Source organism: Dromiciops gliroides, chromosome 1 (genome assembly GCF_019393635.1).
Source record: "Dromiciops gliroides isolate mDroGli1 chromosome 1, mDroGli1.pri, whole genome shotgun sequence".
NCBI lineage: Eukaryota > Metazoa > Chordata > Mammalia > Microbiotheria > Microbiotheriidae > Dromiciops > Dromiciops gliroides.
The window spans coordinates 4274131-4290286 of NC_057861.1; the positions used below are offsets into that span (position 1 = coordinate 4274131).

The window sequence follows — 16156 nt, forward strand, 5'->3', positions numbered from 1 at the left end:
GTATGGGTTGGACATGGGTTCAAATCCCAACTCTGCCACTTATTAGATGTGTGCCTTAGGGAAAGCCACATTTCCTCTCTGAGCCTCAGTTTCCCTAATTGTCAAATTAGGGATAGTAACACCTGTCCTCCCTTGGCTTGTCATAAGTAAAGACCTTTGCAAACCTAAGTAACAGAGAAATGGGCAATTTCTCCTCTGTATGGCCTCTGAGGGCCCCCTGAGAAAACCCCCTGGTTTTCTGCCTAGGCTATGCCCTCCCTTTGCTGCAAACACACCAGCATTTCAGGCGCAGTCAGAGTGGGCCCTGCCCACCAGAGAAAACACACAAGTTCCCGGTCCCGAACAATTCACTTAAAAATGGGATTTTGGAGCCTGACCCCTTTGTAGGCTGGAGAAGGCCCCAGTGTGTTTTCAAGCCAAAGTAACTATTATAATTGTGTTGTGTGAATTTCCCAATCTCCTCTGCTCCTCCCTCCCTGCCCTCCCCCCTTCAGATGATGAGACACACCCTGAGGGGCTGCCCAGAGCCGAGCCTGGCTGTCCCACTTTGGGCCCCACAGACCTCCAGGACCTCTGAGGGTCCACTGACCATCCTGTCCTCTCAAACATCCAAAGTCTTGCATGTAAGGACCCACATAAGAAACTCCTGCCCAGGCTGAGTTCCAGGAAAAAAGTGTGTCTCTGTGAGTCTGTCTGTCTGCTAGACAAGCAAAGCTCAATATTATTCTTTTGGGTCCTCAGAGCCAGGAAACTTGGAGCCAACATTGGCACCTGCTGGTAGGAACCAGCCCCGTCCAGGTGCCTGACACCATCTACTCCCTCTGCTTCCTTTACTCAGGCTCTGTCCTTGCATGTTGTAGTGGAAAGAAACCTGGGTTTCCATGCACACTGACATTTATTAGTTGAGCACCCTGGGTAAGTCCCATCCTTCTGTAGGTCTCAGTTTCCTTTTCTTCGAAATGATCCCTTTCTTATCTGCCCTTTGGCTTTCAGATTCTATTAAAATGGTGAGTTCTAGGATTTTGGTCTGTTTCTGGGCCCATATTCCCTCCTGCTGGTAGGAAGACAAAGCCCCTTCTCCAAGCTCTGTGGAGTTTTCTCGGCACAAATACTCCCACTCCCATCCTTCCCCGCTGCCCCACTCATAGCCTCGTTGGCTCTCAGAGCTAGAAGGGAGCCCACAGAGCATCTGCCTGACCTCTGCCCAAAGAAGGGGCCTCATCTGGGCCCAAACCCAGCTCTGTTGCTTCCTAGCTATCTCAGTAAGCCCAGCCCTTAGCAGAGTGCCTGGTACACAGTAAGCGCTTAATAAATGTTTATGGATTGATTCCTGATCATCTTCTCTCACCCAGTCCATGAAGACATCATGAGACTTTGCCAGGAGGCCTTGCCTGGTCTGTGTCCTTCTCCTGCTCTGCCATCCCCATCCCCTTCCTGTTACAAGTGGGGAAACTGAGGCCCAGTGAGGGGTAGGGATTTGGCTTGAAGGCGAGGACTCCTAGCCTAGAATCCTTTTCCACTTCTGGGCTGTCTCCACTTTCTAAACACAAGCCTGCCAGGCATCTCTCCAGTCTCATGGCTATGACTCACTCGGGTCCAACCCACCCCCAACCGCACCCTCCACCCACCATCAGAAATCTTCATTAGGGGCCTCAGGGCCTGTGGCTAGGCCTGTAGAGAACCAGTCAGACAGAGGCAAGCAGTACAAGGGAAAGGGCCCCGTCCTGGCTCTGGGCTTCCCTGGGTCTAGCAATTCATCCTCTGAAATGTGTCCTGGACATAAAAGCTTACCATGTCAGGACTAAGACGGTTACAGACGAGACAGCCAGATACAGAACAAGGATGGAAACCCCCTGCTTAATGATGCCCTGGACCTTGTCATGTGAACAATGGGGAGGTGCTGTGGACTGTGGAGCAGGGGAGTGACCCTATTATTGCTCGGTGTGAGTTCACAGAAATATAGAATGCCAGAGCTGGAAGGGGCCTTAGAACCCAGAAAATTACAGCTAGAGGGAGAGGAGGGACAGGACCTTAGAACAGAGAATTGCAGTGGGGGGAGGGGAACCTTACAACACAGAAGGTCGGAGCTGGGAGCGCCCGTTGAGGTCCTCCAAGTGACTCACTTAACAGAGACATAGAAAGAGGCCACGTACAAGTTCACAGCAGGAGAAAAATTCAAATTCAGGTTCTCTGACTTCAAAACCAATGTTCTTTCCACAATACCTCAGGGCCAAGACATTAAGAGAAAATCAAGCATCTCCAACGTGTTGATTAGGTGGTAAAGATGACCTCCCATCTCTCAGCAGAGAGGTGGTGGATCACAGGTGCATGATGGGACAGACTTTGTTAGACATGACCAAATTGTTGGCTTAACTATAATTCCTGGTAACAAAAAAGATGTTGGGTTGGTGGTTTTGGGGAGAGAAGCGGGGGCAAGATAAAGTCATAGGATGGACATCAATAAACATTTCTTTAAAACCAAAGTCCTATCAGGAAAAATATTGGTGTCTCCTGGAGGTCAGCTTTCCAACTTCCCCACCACCAGGGGACTTCCCAAGGACCAGATCCCTGGAGATCAGGCCTGTCCCCACAAAGTCTCAAAGCTCCTCCCCCTCGCTACCCCACCCGCACCAGCCTCAGTGCCTCCAAAAGTCCCCAGCGGAGCTGCTGCCAAGGACACATTCTGTCTCTATGAAGCCAAAAATAAGCCCGTCCACACAGGCCTTTTTATAAACACACACCGCAGTGCTGTGCCATCCTGGAAGCTGCCTCTCAGCTCCCTCCATCCCCACTTGGGCTGCTCTCCTGCTCCCTTCAGCCCCACCCCCCCAGGTGCACAAAGCCCACCCAGCTTCTCATGTCAGAAAAGGACCTCAAGGGCATCTGACCCAAACCAAAGAAGAAGCAGGAACCCCAACCCAGTGGTCATCCAGAGACAGCCTGGTGCAGCTGATGGAGCAAGGGGCTTAGAGCCAGGAATAATGACAGTAATAATAGCGACCAACATCGATGTTGCCCTTTAAAGTTTGCTAAGCACTTTACAAATATCTCATTTGATCCTCATAACAAGCCTGGGAGGAAGGTGCTATTATCACCCCTGGGGAAACTGAGGCAGACAGAGATTAAAGTGACTTGCCCAGGATCAAACAGCTAGGAAGTATCTAAGGGTAGATTTGAACCTGGATCTTCCTGACTCCAAGACCAGCATTGCATCCACTGGCCCAGAAGATATGGGTTTTAATCCTACCTCACTTTACTTGCTATCTCTGTTTTGAGCGATCCTGCGAGACACTTTACCTATGTGCCTCGGTTTCCTCATTTGTAAAATGTGGGGTGTCAGACTCAATGACCTTTAAAGTCCCTTCTAGCCCTAAAAGTATATGAGGGAAGGAGCCCCCGTAATCCTTTAGGCCAGCTTTAAGAAGATGGAGCCCAGATCTGCCTCCCTGTGACTCCCAACCCAGCAGGCGCCGTGTAGAACAGGCTGGGTCTCTCTTCACTGAGGGTGCCTGCCCCCTATGTCAGGGCCAAACAGCCCCAGCTCACACGAATACAGGATCCGGCCTCCTGAGCGCAAGGGCCCTAGGAAGCCATTGAGTATAATCCCCATTTGACAAAGAAGGAAACAAGTTCAGAGTCAGGAGTGGGAGCTCTATCACCTGGAGGAGGGATTATTAGCCTTGTTCTGCCTGGCCTTACAGGGCAGATCTAGGAGCCATGGGGAGGTAATTGGGGAAAGATCTTGATAAAAGGAAAGACTGTCTGTATTCCGCCCGTTCCGCTGTCCATGCAGCGCTTTGGGGATCTAGCAGGAACTCCCCTTCATTCCGGCCCCCTACCCTGCTCTTTCTAATTAAGGCCACCTCCCATGTGAGAGCTGGCCCTGCTCTGGGACTAGGTCCTACCCCCGGCAGCAAGCAAAGCACCTAAGAGGCTTCCTGGCTGAGGCACAGCGAGTGCATTACTGACCACAGGCATCCCCAAGGTTCTGGAGCCCTTGGCCATGCCCTGACTTTGGTCCCCCCCCCCTCCCCTGGGCTTCCAGCTTTTCCACATTCCTAGGCTCTCCTTCTCTTGGCTTCCCTCCGTGTCCTCACACTCCATCACTTTCCGCCGCCCAGCGGGATGGATGCCCAGCTTGAAGTGGCCCAGCCCACAGCCAGTAAGTGATAGCTTATCTTGTGGTTATGCCCACTAACTCTCCAACCTGTTTGTGGAATTGGTGCTTCGGGCTCGGAGTATCTTACTGGGCTTAGTAGTGGCTCATTTCTCTCGGACTTCTGCTTCAGAAACACATTCCTTTGGGGCAAGGTGCCTCACCCTGAGTGCCCATAAGGCCCTCTTTAACCTTGGGGGAGGAGGGAGGGCGCCAACAGTCTAGAAAATGGGAACAATCACTAATACTCAAGCAGGGATTCCTAAGGTTGAGTTGAGAGCAGAGACCTTCCACACAGCAGGGGAGACAGGAGTGGTCCATTTTGGGAAAGAGTGGAGAGAAGAGAGAAAGGAGGAAGGAAGAATAGGAGACAGAAGTGATGAGGGAGAGAGAGAAGAGAAAGAGGAAAAGAGAAGAGAAAGGAAGAGACAGAAAAGGAGATGAAAGAGAGAAGAAAAGGGAAAGAGGGGGCAGCTAGATGGCGTAGCAGATAAAGCACCGGTCCTGGATTCAGGAGTACCTGAGTTCAAATCCCGCCTCAGACACTTGACACTTACTAGCTGTGTGACCCTGGGCAAGTCACTTAACCCTCATTGCCCTGCAAAAAAAAAAGAAGAAGAAGTTGAGAGAAAAGGGAAAGAGGAGAGAATAAAGGGAGAGGAGGAGAGAAGAGAAAGGAGAAGACAAGAGGAGATGAAAGAAAGGGAGAAAAGGAAAGGAAAAGGAAGAGAGAAAGAGAAAAGAAAGGAGGGAGAGGAGGAGAGGAAGAATGAGAAGAAAAGGAAAGAGAGAAGGGAGGATCAAGAGAAGAGAAAGGCAAGAGCTAACACTCCATCTAGAACCCCAAGTCAAATCCCATTTCTGCCACTTACTACTGATAAGCTTGGGCAAGCCTACTCTCCAATGGGGGCCTTGGTTTCCCCATGTGTAAAATTCAGAGATCAGAATGGATGACCTCTAGGGTCTCTATCAGCTCTCAATCTAAGCTCCCATGTCCTTCCAGGTTAATGGGGGGGGGGGGTTTGTGTGGTATACGGGAAAGAACTCTGACTGGGGAGTGAGAGGAGCTAGGTTCAAATCCTGCCTTCATTTTCTAGCCCTCAGTCTCTTCTGTGAAGGAGGGGGCTGGACCAGACAGCCTGAGAGGTGCCTCCTACCTCTAGCCCTAAGAGCATATGAGCAGATGGGGCTACAGAGTCACAGCCTATAGAGTCTGGAAGCTAGTCCAGCCTGTATCTGAGTGATGTCCCTGACCACTGTGCCACCATCCTCTGCTGGGACATTCAAATCCTGCCCCTTTCATTTACTACTTGTGTGACTTTGGCCAAGTTACTTGTACTTCCTGTGACTCAGTGTCCTCAACTGTAAAACGGGAGCCTCTGTGGTCTTTTCAAGTCATAAGCTCATGATTCTGTCCTCTGGGGAAAGGAAGCTCACCCTCTTCGTAGGCAGCCCGTCCCGTTCCAGCCTCAATCTCCCTTTCTGTAACTCTCCCCCTCCCTACCCGCCCCCCACTCCCTGCTCCCACCGCACTTGCTCCTGACCCTTGTAGATAGTTATCAGATAGGGGAAAAAGTCACAGCTTCCCATTCACTGATCTCTAGGGGTAATTTAGCACTTCGTTCAATGATGATTTTTTTAAAAAGCACTGTTCTGAGGAGGGGTCCCCAGGCTTCCCCTGACTGCCAAAGGGGTCCATGACACACACAAAAAAAGTTTAAGAATCCCTGATCTAGTCTGAGCCCTGATATTACAGAGGGGAAAACTAAGGCCCTCCAGGTAAAGTGATTTGTAAACCATAAACCTATAATAGATAAATGTGAACTCTTCCTCTCCAGCAGGGCAGGCTGTGGTGTGTGGGGTGGGATAACATGGCCTCCAAAGCACCCCTCCCGAATCCTCCCGGCCTGTTACACTTAGCAATCCCCTGACGTCTGGACTACACTTGCTCCTTCTCTCCAGCTGTTAAAATATTGGAATCTTCTTCCTTAGAGACTCTAATGTATCTGTATCCCAGTCCTAAGTCTCCCTTCTTCCCCTCTCTGAGAACCCAGAACTTACCCCAGAGTCAGGCACCCAGGAGGCAGTTGACAAATGTTTGCCACCTAGAACTGACCCAGAGCCTAGAATTTCACCTCTTGAAATATCCTGTGGCCTAAGGCTAAAATGAAAATAATTGTGGAGAAAGGGCTGGCCTTGAAGTCCGGAAGACCTGGGTTCAGATCCTGCCTCAGGCACTTACTAACTGTGTGACTTTGAATGTTACAGTATTCATTTTCCTCTTGAGTAAAATGATGGGGCTGAGACTCATTGGCTTCCAGGCTCCCTCCCAGTTCTCCATCTGTGATCCTAGAATGCTCTCTTCACCACATCCCAGGTGGGTGACCAGGACCAACCAAGTCGTTCACTTTCCCAGGGTCCCAGGCACAAAGGAGTCTCTGACCTGCTCCACTGTAGGGAATGCCCTTGCCTGAAGTTCCTACAACTGATAAAATCCCAGATCTATGTATGGGACCACAGAAGAAAAAGACAAAAATACACATCTCTCCTCACAGGGAAGGCCTGACCCCTCCCCAGGCCACCTCCCCCCAGGGATTCCTAACTGTTTCAAGTTTGTAAATGCCGCCCCCCCCCCAGTTGGGGACCACTCACCACAATAACTGTGCCCTTACCTAAAGATACCCATGATTGTTCTTGGTGCCAGAGGATTTGTGGGGTCGGGTTGATAACCACTCACCAACTCAAGTGTCAATTGAACCAAATCCCAGAATTGCAGAATGTCAGAGTTGGAAGAGACTGGCTCGGAGACGGATCCAGCGGAGATGGCCCCTTTTAGGACAAACTCAACAAATGGTCATTGGCCCTTTGTGTGGAGACTTCAATGCTGGGGAACTCACTACCTCTTTACAAAGGCAGCCCCTTTTGCTTTGGGATAGTTTGGCTAGGGAAATTGTCTCGAATGCCTCCTTGTTCTCTATGTACATAAATCTATCCCTAAAAAGCAGGTGAGGGCAACTAGGTGGCGCAGTGGATAGAGCACCAGCCCTGGAGTCAGGTGTACCTGAGTTCAAATCCGGCCTCAGACACTTAACACTTACTAGCTGTGTGACCCTGGGCAAGTCACTTAACTCCAATTGCCTCATTAAAAAAAAAAAAAAAAAGAGAAAGAGAAGGCTTAGATAGACCGTGACATGTCTCGATTGTAGAAAGCTCCTTAAGGAAAGGGGGGGCTGAATCTTTGTACACTCATCACCTGGCACAGAATGGGTGCTTTCTGGCAGACTGATCACCAAACACTGGCTAGTGGGGGATCCTCAAGCCCAATCCCAGTCCTGAGCTCAGGGAGGGAAGGCTTTAAGGAGGGAGCAGTCACCCCTCCATTCCAGGACCACAGGTTAAGAACCAAAAGGCACCTACAAGGTCCTCAGTTCCAACTCCCTCCTTATGCAGAGAAGGTGGGGACCCAGCGAGGTGAAGTGAGCTGCCCATCACCACACACGGCAAGCAACATAGACGGGATTCCAACCCGGGTCCTCTGACTCGAATCTACTTCCGGAAGGATCAGTGGGGAGATGTAGTGGGAAGCGTGTTAAATGCCAAGCCAAGTGCCACAGGCCCAAATCCAGAGCCGGCTTTGCTTTTTGGCTTAATGCTTTAAGCAAATCATCCCCCCCCAGCCTCAGTTTCCCCATTGGTAAAAGGAGGAAGCTGGACTGGATGTTCTCTAAAGTCCTTTCCAGCTTGAAATGATGACCCTCCAAAGTCCCTTTTCTGGGGACTTCCGCTAAGCTATCGGGAGACACAAGCAGGACCTAGATGGGTGGGAGGCCGCCATTCAAACACATTTCGCCATCCTGGGTCTCCTCAAGGCAGACCTGTCCCCAAAGGATCTACCCCTATACCTCCTCCTTCCAGAGGCAGAGAGGTCCATTCCCTGAGCAGGACCCCTCCCCAACAGCAGCTGCTCAGAGAACAACCAAATCACAATGGTGGTGGTGGAAGACAGGAGACTAAGCCATAGATTGGAAGTCTCCAGGACCTAGATTCGAATCCAGACTCTGTCAATTACTATGTGACCTTGGGCAAATCTGGCCACCTCAGTCTCCTCATCTGTAACATGGGAAAGTAATAGCACCCACCTCCCAGGGTGGTTGTGAGGATCGAACGAGATGCTGTTTATAAAGTGGTTTGAAGACCTAAAAGTACTATGGGAATGCTGGCTGTTAGGATGTCTATTGGGAGCTGTTATAGATACAATAATAGCATGTATGTGCTTCTCTGGATAGAGTCCCTCACCAACCAACCAACAATCTCCAGGGGTGCACCTTAACGTCTGTCTGTGCCCGGCACTGGAGACTCAAAGTCCAAAGTCCCTGCCCTCAGGGAACTTACAATGTAGCCCAGTAAGTGCAAGCTCTCTTTCTTTTCTTCCTTTTCTTCCTTTCTTTCTCTTCCTCCCTTCCCTCCCTCCCTTTCTTTTCTTCCTTTCTCTTCCTTCCTTCTCTCCCTCCCTCTGTCCCTTTCTTTTCTTCCTTTCTCTTCCTTCCCTCTCTCCCTTTCTTTCTTTTTTTCTTATATACCCCGTGCCTAGTTCAGGGTACACAGTAGGCACTTAAATATTTGCTGATTGATTCAAGCTTTTTTACACACACCCCGCCCCTACAGCTTTCTCAGAAGCTATTACTGTTTTTATAGTGATGTTCTTACAAATGCTTTATCATTGATTCAAACCTCGAAGGGGCCTTAGGGAATTGTCTAATCCAACCCTCAAGGCAGATAGATGACTCAGTGGCTAGAGCCCTAGGCCTGGGGTCAGGAAGACCTGAGTTCAAATCCGACCTTACCAGTTGTGTGATCCTGGACAAGTCACTTAACCTCCGTTTACCTTAATCCACTGGAGAAGGAAATGGCAAACCACTCCAGTAGCTTCGCCAAGAAAACCCTATGGCCAGTTATGAGCCTGCTACAGTCCATGGGGTCAAAAAGAGTGGGACACACCTGAACAACATCCAACCCCCTCACTTTACCAATGGGGAGACTGAGGCCCCCAGGGAGGAAGTGACTTGCCGGAGGTCACACAAGTAACAAGGCAAGGATATGAACCCAAGCTCTCTCTGCTTCCTCTCTTGCCACTGGCCTCATGCTGAATCCACGGGGCCCAGAGCTGGGGAGCAGGCCAGCCAGTTCTACTAATTCAGTATTGGTCAGGCGGCAAGACCAAGGCTGCTTGCTGGGCCTCACAACCCTGCTCCTGCCCTGAAATGAGCCCAGCTCTCCATTAGGAGCTAAAAATAAAATGGGTCTAAGGGCACAGACCAGCCTCAGCTTTGATCCCCTGGAGACACAGCGGAGGCAGGAGCCAGCTGCACTGGGAACCCCCCTCCGCACACACAGACATGTGCTCACACATTCACACAGAGCCTGGAAGACATCTGGACACTCAGAATTCCAGCCCACTCCCCTCGGCCATGGGGGCCCTGAATGCAGAGGCTCTCGGGATGGGGTTTCATAGAATTAGAGGTATAAGGGACCTCAGGGAGTCTCCAATCCAACCTCTCATTTTACAGATGGAGAAACTGAGGCTCCAGAGAAGGCCCTTGCCCAGAAAGGATGTGGGCTTCCCCTCAGTCTCTCTTCCTCATCAGCTTCCTAGTGACCATAATCACATTAGCAAGTTGCCAAGGCTGGGACTTGAACCCAGGTTCCAACTCCGGGGCCCTTCCTCCTACACTTCATCAACTGGCAGGGCTCCTTTGAACAAAGCAGAGGTTGGCCCTCCCACACTTTCTCTCCCTCTTATCATCAGCATTCGTCATCCTTATCATCATCGAAAGACCAACTTGGAGGCCACCTCCGCCAGGAAGCCCCTCTGACTCCACCCTTCAAACAGTAACAACCTTACTCCTAAGTGCGAATAACACAGAGCCTATAGTAGGCATTTAATGGAAGCTTGTTTCCTTCCTTCCTGGGATCTCACAGAGTTGTTTCCATACCTACCTAGCAGGCGTGAATTGAATTATGGCATATTATTGTTTCCCCAGGAGAGCACCAGGGAGTAGTGAAGGAGGGTGAAAGACTTGCAGTTCAATTGACTAGGGTCCAACCAATCAATGAGTCAATCAGCAAGCATGTCTTTTTCTTTCTCTTTCTCTCTCTCTCCCTTCCTTCCTTCCTGTTTTTTTTTGGTGAGGCAATCAGGGTTAAGAGACTTGCCCAGGGTCACACAGCTAGTAAGAGTCAAGGTCTGAGACCAGATTTGAACTCAGGTCCTCCTGACTCCAGGGCCGGTGCCCTATCCACTGCACCACCAAGCATGTCTTAAACACCTATTTGTTTTTGTTGTTTTGTTTTGTTTTGGTGAGGCAATTGGGGTTAAGTGACTTGCCCAGGGTCACACAGCTAGTAAGTGTTAAGTGTCTGAGGCTGGATTTGAACTCAGGTCCTCCTGACTCCAGGGCCAGTGCCCTATCCACTGCACCACCAAGCATGTCTTAAATACCTATTTGTTTTTGTTGTTTTGTTTTGTTTTGTTTTGGTGAGGCAATTGGGGTTAAGTGACTTGCCCAGGGTCACACAGCTAGTAAGTGTTAAGTGTCTGAGGCCGGATTTGAACTCAGGTCCTCCTGAATCCAGGGCTGGTGCTCTATCCACTGCACCACCTAGCTGCCCATGTTCTTTTTATTTCTTTTTGTTGTTGTTGTTGTTGTCAAACACCTATGAAGCACCAAGCTCTGGTCTAAGATCTTAAAATCTGGGAATACGAAGAGAGAAGTAAAACAGCTCCTCTGGAAGTTTATATTCTAACGGGGGAGACTCCTATAAAGAGGCGCCTGTGACACACAGAACTTGAGCATTGGGGGGCAGCCTACATGAGAGGGTTGCCCCAACATAATCAGCACCCTGAGTGCTCTCCCGCCTCACCTGGCCCGAGCCGGCCCTCATAGGCGACTTCCCACTTCACTGCACACCCCTGTCTGTACCGACACGGGTGCCGGCAGGTCGTCTCCCCCATGAAGGCCGGGATACTGGTGTATGCACCCATTGCCCAGAGTCAGATCATCCCATTTGGGGCAGCTTTGACTGTAAGGAAATCCGGCCTCTAACACGTGGCTATGTGGCCCTGAGACGTTTCATCTCCGCCAGCCGCACAAGGGAAATCCTTCAGACTCATCTATTCCGTTATAGATGGGCTGGGATTTCCATGTGGCCAGATGCACAGACCTAGAAGTACTGACCTAGCCAGGTACGTGTTCCTAGCCTCCTGGAAGGCCGGGGTCACATCTTACATTACCACAAGCACAGAGGACTGCATACACATGTTTATTAGCCCGAAGGGACCGGAGACATATGGGTTCTGCCCCAGTCCCCTTCCCCCATTGCATAGATGGGAAAACTGAGGCCCATTGAAGGGAACAAATCCGAAGAGCTGAAATTCTGCCAGACTCCCAGAAACCACCAAAAGACTGTGGTTCTCTGTAGGTGGCTCAGTGCAGTGGACAGAGCCCAGGACCGGGAGTCAAGAGGACCCGGATTCAAATCCAGCCTCAGTCACTTACTAGCTATGTGGCCCAGGGTAAGAAACAACTTCTGTCTCAGTTTCCTCAACTTTGAAATGAGAATAAGAATAGCCCCTTTACTTCTGAGGTTTAAGGGGAAAGTGAAATAGTATCTACAAAGCACTTTGCAATATATAAATGCTAGTTCAGTTCAATGCTATCCAGAGTGATTAAGGTTTGCCCAAGGTCACAAAAGGTCTAAGGGTTGAAAGTGGGATTTGAACCCAGAGCCAGTTTTCTTTCCCCTCTACCGATCTAGGCTTGGTCTTTCAAGTGTCCCCATGATCCTTATTTCCTAGATGGGTCCTTGGGGTGCAGCTTGGGAATTCCGTTCCTAACAGCATCCAAGGCTCTGGGGCTGGACTTGGCCACAAGCTAGGCCCAGCAGGCTGGAGGCAGCAAGATCTGGCCTTGGGCTATATTCTCTGCCATAGGCTAGCTTGGGAGCCAGGGGTCAGGGAGTCTGGCCACTTCTCCAAACCAAGGGCATGGGATCTTTACAAGTCACCCCAAGGGCTCCCTGAAACATCCTCACAGGAAATCTAAAAACCTAATCATTATGATCACTAGGTCAATAGTGAGTAGTAATAGCAGATTCACACCTTTGGGTGAAACAGTGCCCTCTCTTATTTTACAATTGGGGAAGCTGAGGCCCAAAGGCTTTGCCCAGGGTGCCACAGGCCTTTTGTGGGGCAGCGGAAAAGCCAGGTGTCCTGGTCCCCAGTCTAGCAACCTTTCCACTAAAGAGACTTAGCGTTTCTCCTCTTTCTGTAACAGGGTTTAACATTTCCCATTACAATGAGGCTTAATGGCCCTCCCATCTGTAGCAGAGTTTAAAGTCTCCCATCTGCAAGGAAGCTGGGTACCCCCTCACATCTGTAATGGGGTTCAGTCTGTCACCTGCCAAGGGGCTTAACAGCCCCCACATATGTCTAGAGTTTTGCGCTGAATGGAGCGTTTTTAAAACGACAAATCCTAGTTCTAGAAGAGACCTCAGACGCCATCTCAGTAGGCAGATAAGGAAATGGAAGCTCCCCAAGGGTACACACTCAATAAGTCTTAGAGGTCTTCTGGTCCCCAAGGCTGTTTGTAGTGCCGTGGGTAGACTGCTGGGAAGACCCGAGTTCAAATCCAGCCTAACACTAATATTAGCTCCGTGACCCTGGCCAAGTCAACTAACCTCTGTCTGCCTGTTTCCTCAACTGTAAAGTGCCGACCTCCCAGGGTTGTTGTGAGGATCAAATGAGATAACCTCTGGAAAGTGCTTCACAAACTTTAAGGCGCCATATAAACATTAGCCGAGAATATCATCATTGTTACTTTCACATATTTTCTGTTCAAAATGCATGTAGATGGCCTTCAGGTGACAGCTGAGTGTCTGCTTGACAGCCTGCTCAGTACAGGTTGGGTCAGACGCTTCTGAGGCCCTCACTAGCTCTGAAATGCTGGGATTTTGTCATGATTGGGAAGACAGAAATTCATTCTTAAACTCAGAGTAATTTTTTGTGCTTGTGGATCATCTCAATCAGTAGGTCTTAATAGCAAAACTCCGCTCAGAGGGGAAGGCCAAGAAATGTTTAGATGCTTAAAAAGGTGTTCTTGGGGGGCAGCTAGGTGGCGCAGTGGATAGAGTACCGGCCCTGGAGTCAGGAGGACCTGAGTTCAAATCCAGCCTCAGACACTTAACACTAGCTGTGTGACCATGGGCAAGTCACTTAATCCCAATTGCCTAAAAAAAAAAAAGGTGTTCTCTGACTCAAAGGTTTGGAACTCCCAGAGGAGGGCAACCCCTCCCTCAACTGGTGCTTGCCCATCCTGTCCTGTCCCTCCCATAAGTCCCCGCAATTGCCCAATGTGGCCTGTTGACGTTAGGCAGATGATGCGGCCGGCCGGGCATCTGTCATGCTTAAAGCTGGTTCCAAGGCCAGCCCCCCCAGCCTCCTTCTCCAGTCCCACATCTCTCTGCTGACAAGCCTTTGCAACATGGCTCTTGCATAATTCTTGGATAGTAACAGTCTCCAGCCTGCTCACACCCACCAGGAGCCTCTCCCTTGTCCTTCGGGTGACCCTTAACTTTCACTCTTTGGAAATGGGCTATTTGTTCCACCGCAGCCTCTCCGGAAGAATATTAACACTTAAAAGCGCCGGGTGGAGGTGAGAACAAAGAGCAAGCGATTTGGAAATCATGGGAGCCTATCCCCATCATTTTACAGCTGAGGAAACTGAGACCCGAGAGGACTCACTCAAGGTCACTGGGAGAGCCCGGAGGACAGCAGCAATTCCACAGAGGCTGGCAAGGTGAAGGGAGCCACCTGCCCAGGGATCAGATCAAGTCAGTGGTGGAGTCACGCTATGAACCCAGGTCTCCTGACTCCAGGTCTGGATGCTGCCGGAGCTTGCTCTCATGGGCAGGGGAAGATGACAGGATGACACCATCCCCCCTCTGGGGAAGAAAGTTTGAGAGCCCGGACCCTATCATAGACTCAGGGATCTCAGAAGCAGAGGCAGGGGGGACTTAATAGGCCCCCTTGTCCAACCCTTGTTCATTTTACGGGGCAGGAAACTGAGTCGCCAACTTGCCCAAGGTCATACATTTAGTAAGGGGCAGAGGTAAGATTTGAACCCAGGAACTCTGACCCCTGGCTAGTCAATGTCTTCAGACAGAGGCCAGCCTTGTCACACAGGCAAGTCTTGGGTGACCAAGGGGCCATTGGAAGGTGGAACCTCCTTCTCTAGAATGATTTCTGTGATGCTTCCTCCTCCACCACCCCCTGCTCCAGGCCCAAACTGGCCAGACCCAAGACTCAAGGAGGCCTCGCTACCAGTGAAAGATCATGTTTTGATTGAGGCTCAGCAAAGAGCATCCAGGACCAGAACCAGGAGTGGCCTCAGGGGACAGACCTTAGAAGGTGTCTATGTCTGAGCTAGAAAGGCTAGAGGGGATACCTAGATGCCCTCTCAGCTTACAGTTAGGTCAACTGAGGTTCCTGGAAAGAGAAAGGACTCACCCAAGGTCACAGAGCCAGGAACGGATGCCAAACTCCAAAGTTGGGGCTCCCACATCCCCATCCCCCAACCCTGCTTCCCAAGCCTCATCAGGCTGAGTTATGACTGACAAGCCCATTTGGGGCGGCAGGAGCCAATGGCAGAGAGAAGGTATTGCCCAGGAAATCTGAACGCTGCAATTTGTTTTAATCAAAACATTGCCTATGGAACACAAACAGAGGCTGGCTGGTAGGGGGCTGGTGAGGCAAGCCAGGCAGGAGGAGGCCAGACCCTCCAGGATAGGGGGCCGCCCTCTGCAGGCCCCAGGGCCCAGCCTCAGCCGCCCAGTGTCCCTCAGCTCTCCCTTCCCAGAGCAGAGCCTGGCAGCGGCAAGACCCCGGGGCACCACTCCCGGCCCCAGACAGGAGCGGGCAGAGACGAGCAGACAGACGCAGATGCCCCAGTCTCCCGCAGACACAGCCCCCTCCCAGGAGCCGGCCCAGCCCCGAGTCCATCTACTGTGCACTGGGCTGGCCCGACCCAGCAGCATCTCACCCCAGTACTCCCACCCGGTGGCAGGCACTTTTCCCGGGGATGGGGGGCGGGCCGCTGGGGGAGGGGGAAAGCCGCGGTGAGTCAGGGTTAGAAGGGATGGGTGGGCTGGACTGGTCAAAAGGAATGAGGAGTGGGGAGCTCGAGCCGGGAAGGGTAAGCCCAAGGAAGGCGGGAAGGGCACCTGGAGCCCCAACGTGTGTATGCGTGGAGGGGCGGGGGATGTACAAGAGGTCAGGGGGCCCCCACAGAAGGAGGAAGCTCCAGGGGGAGGGGAGCTTGTGCACATTGAGAAGGATGAACGGGAGTCAGGGCAAGGCAGAGCATGGAGGGCTCACAGGTCGGCCCTGGCCGTCTGGTCGTCCTCGGGTAGCCGCGCGCCTTGGGCCGTCTGGGGCACTCCCCAGGGCCCGTTCTCTCGGCCCAGCCGGGCTACAACCCGCGATGCTCCCGGTATTATCACCTTCCCTCCTTTCCTTGGGAAGCAGCAGAGCGGCCGGGCCGGGCCGGGGATGGGAAAAGCCCCGAGAGGGGCCGGCTGTTGGCGTGGGGAGCTGGGGGGGGGGGGGGAGGAGGATCAGCGCTGGCTGCCAGGCGGCCCCGGGATCCAGGGCGAGAGAGAAGACCCCGGCCTCCGGCCTCCAGCTCCCCAGCTCCCTGGCCTCGGTTCCCCACCTCCGACCCCCTTGTCGGAGTGCCCTGGCCTCCAGCTCCCTGATCCCTGGGCCCCCTGATCGGGGTCCCCCGCCTCCGGCCTCCTAGTCTGGGTCCCCTGGACTCCGGCGCCCTGGTCTGGTCCCCCGGACTCCGGACCCTGGTCCGGGGTCCCCCACCCCAGCCTCCGGTCTCCAGGTCGCGATCCCCCAGCCTCCGGCCCCCTGGTCCGGGTCTCCCCCTCCCCCCCGCC

General features: G+C 51.9%; 1 protein-coding gene across 3 annotated transcripts in view; it reads right to left on the reverse strand.

Annotated features, from left to right (window-relative positions):
• Positions 1 to 16156, reverse strand: part of ZDHHC8 (zinc finger DHHC-type palmitoyltransferase 8) — an 81255-nt gene that overhangs the window by 64765 nt on the left and 334 nt on the right. The window lies entirely within an intron of this gene.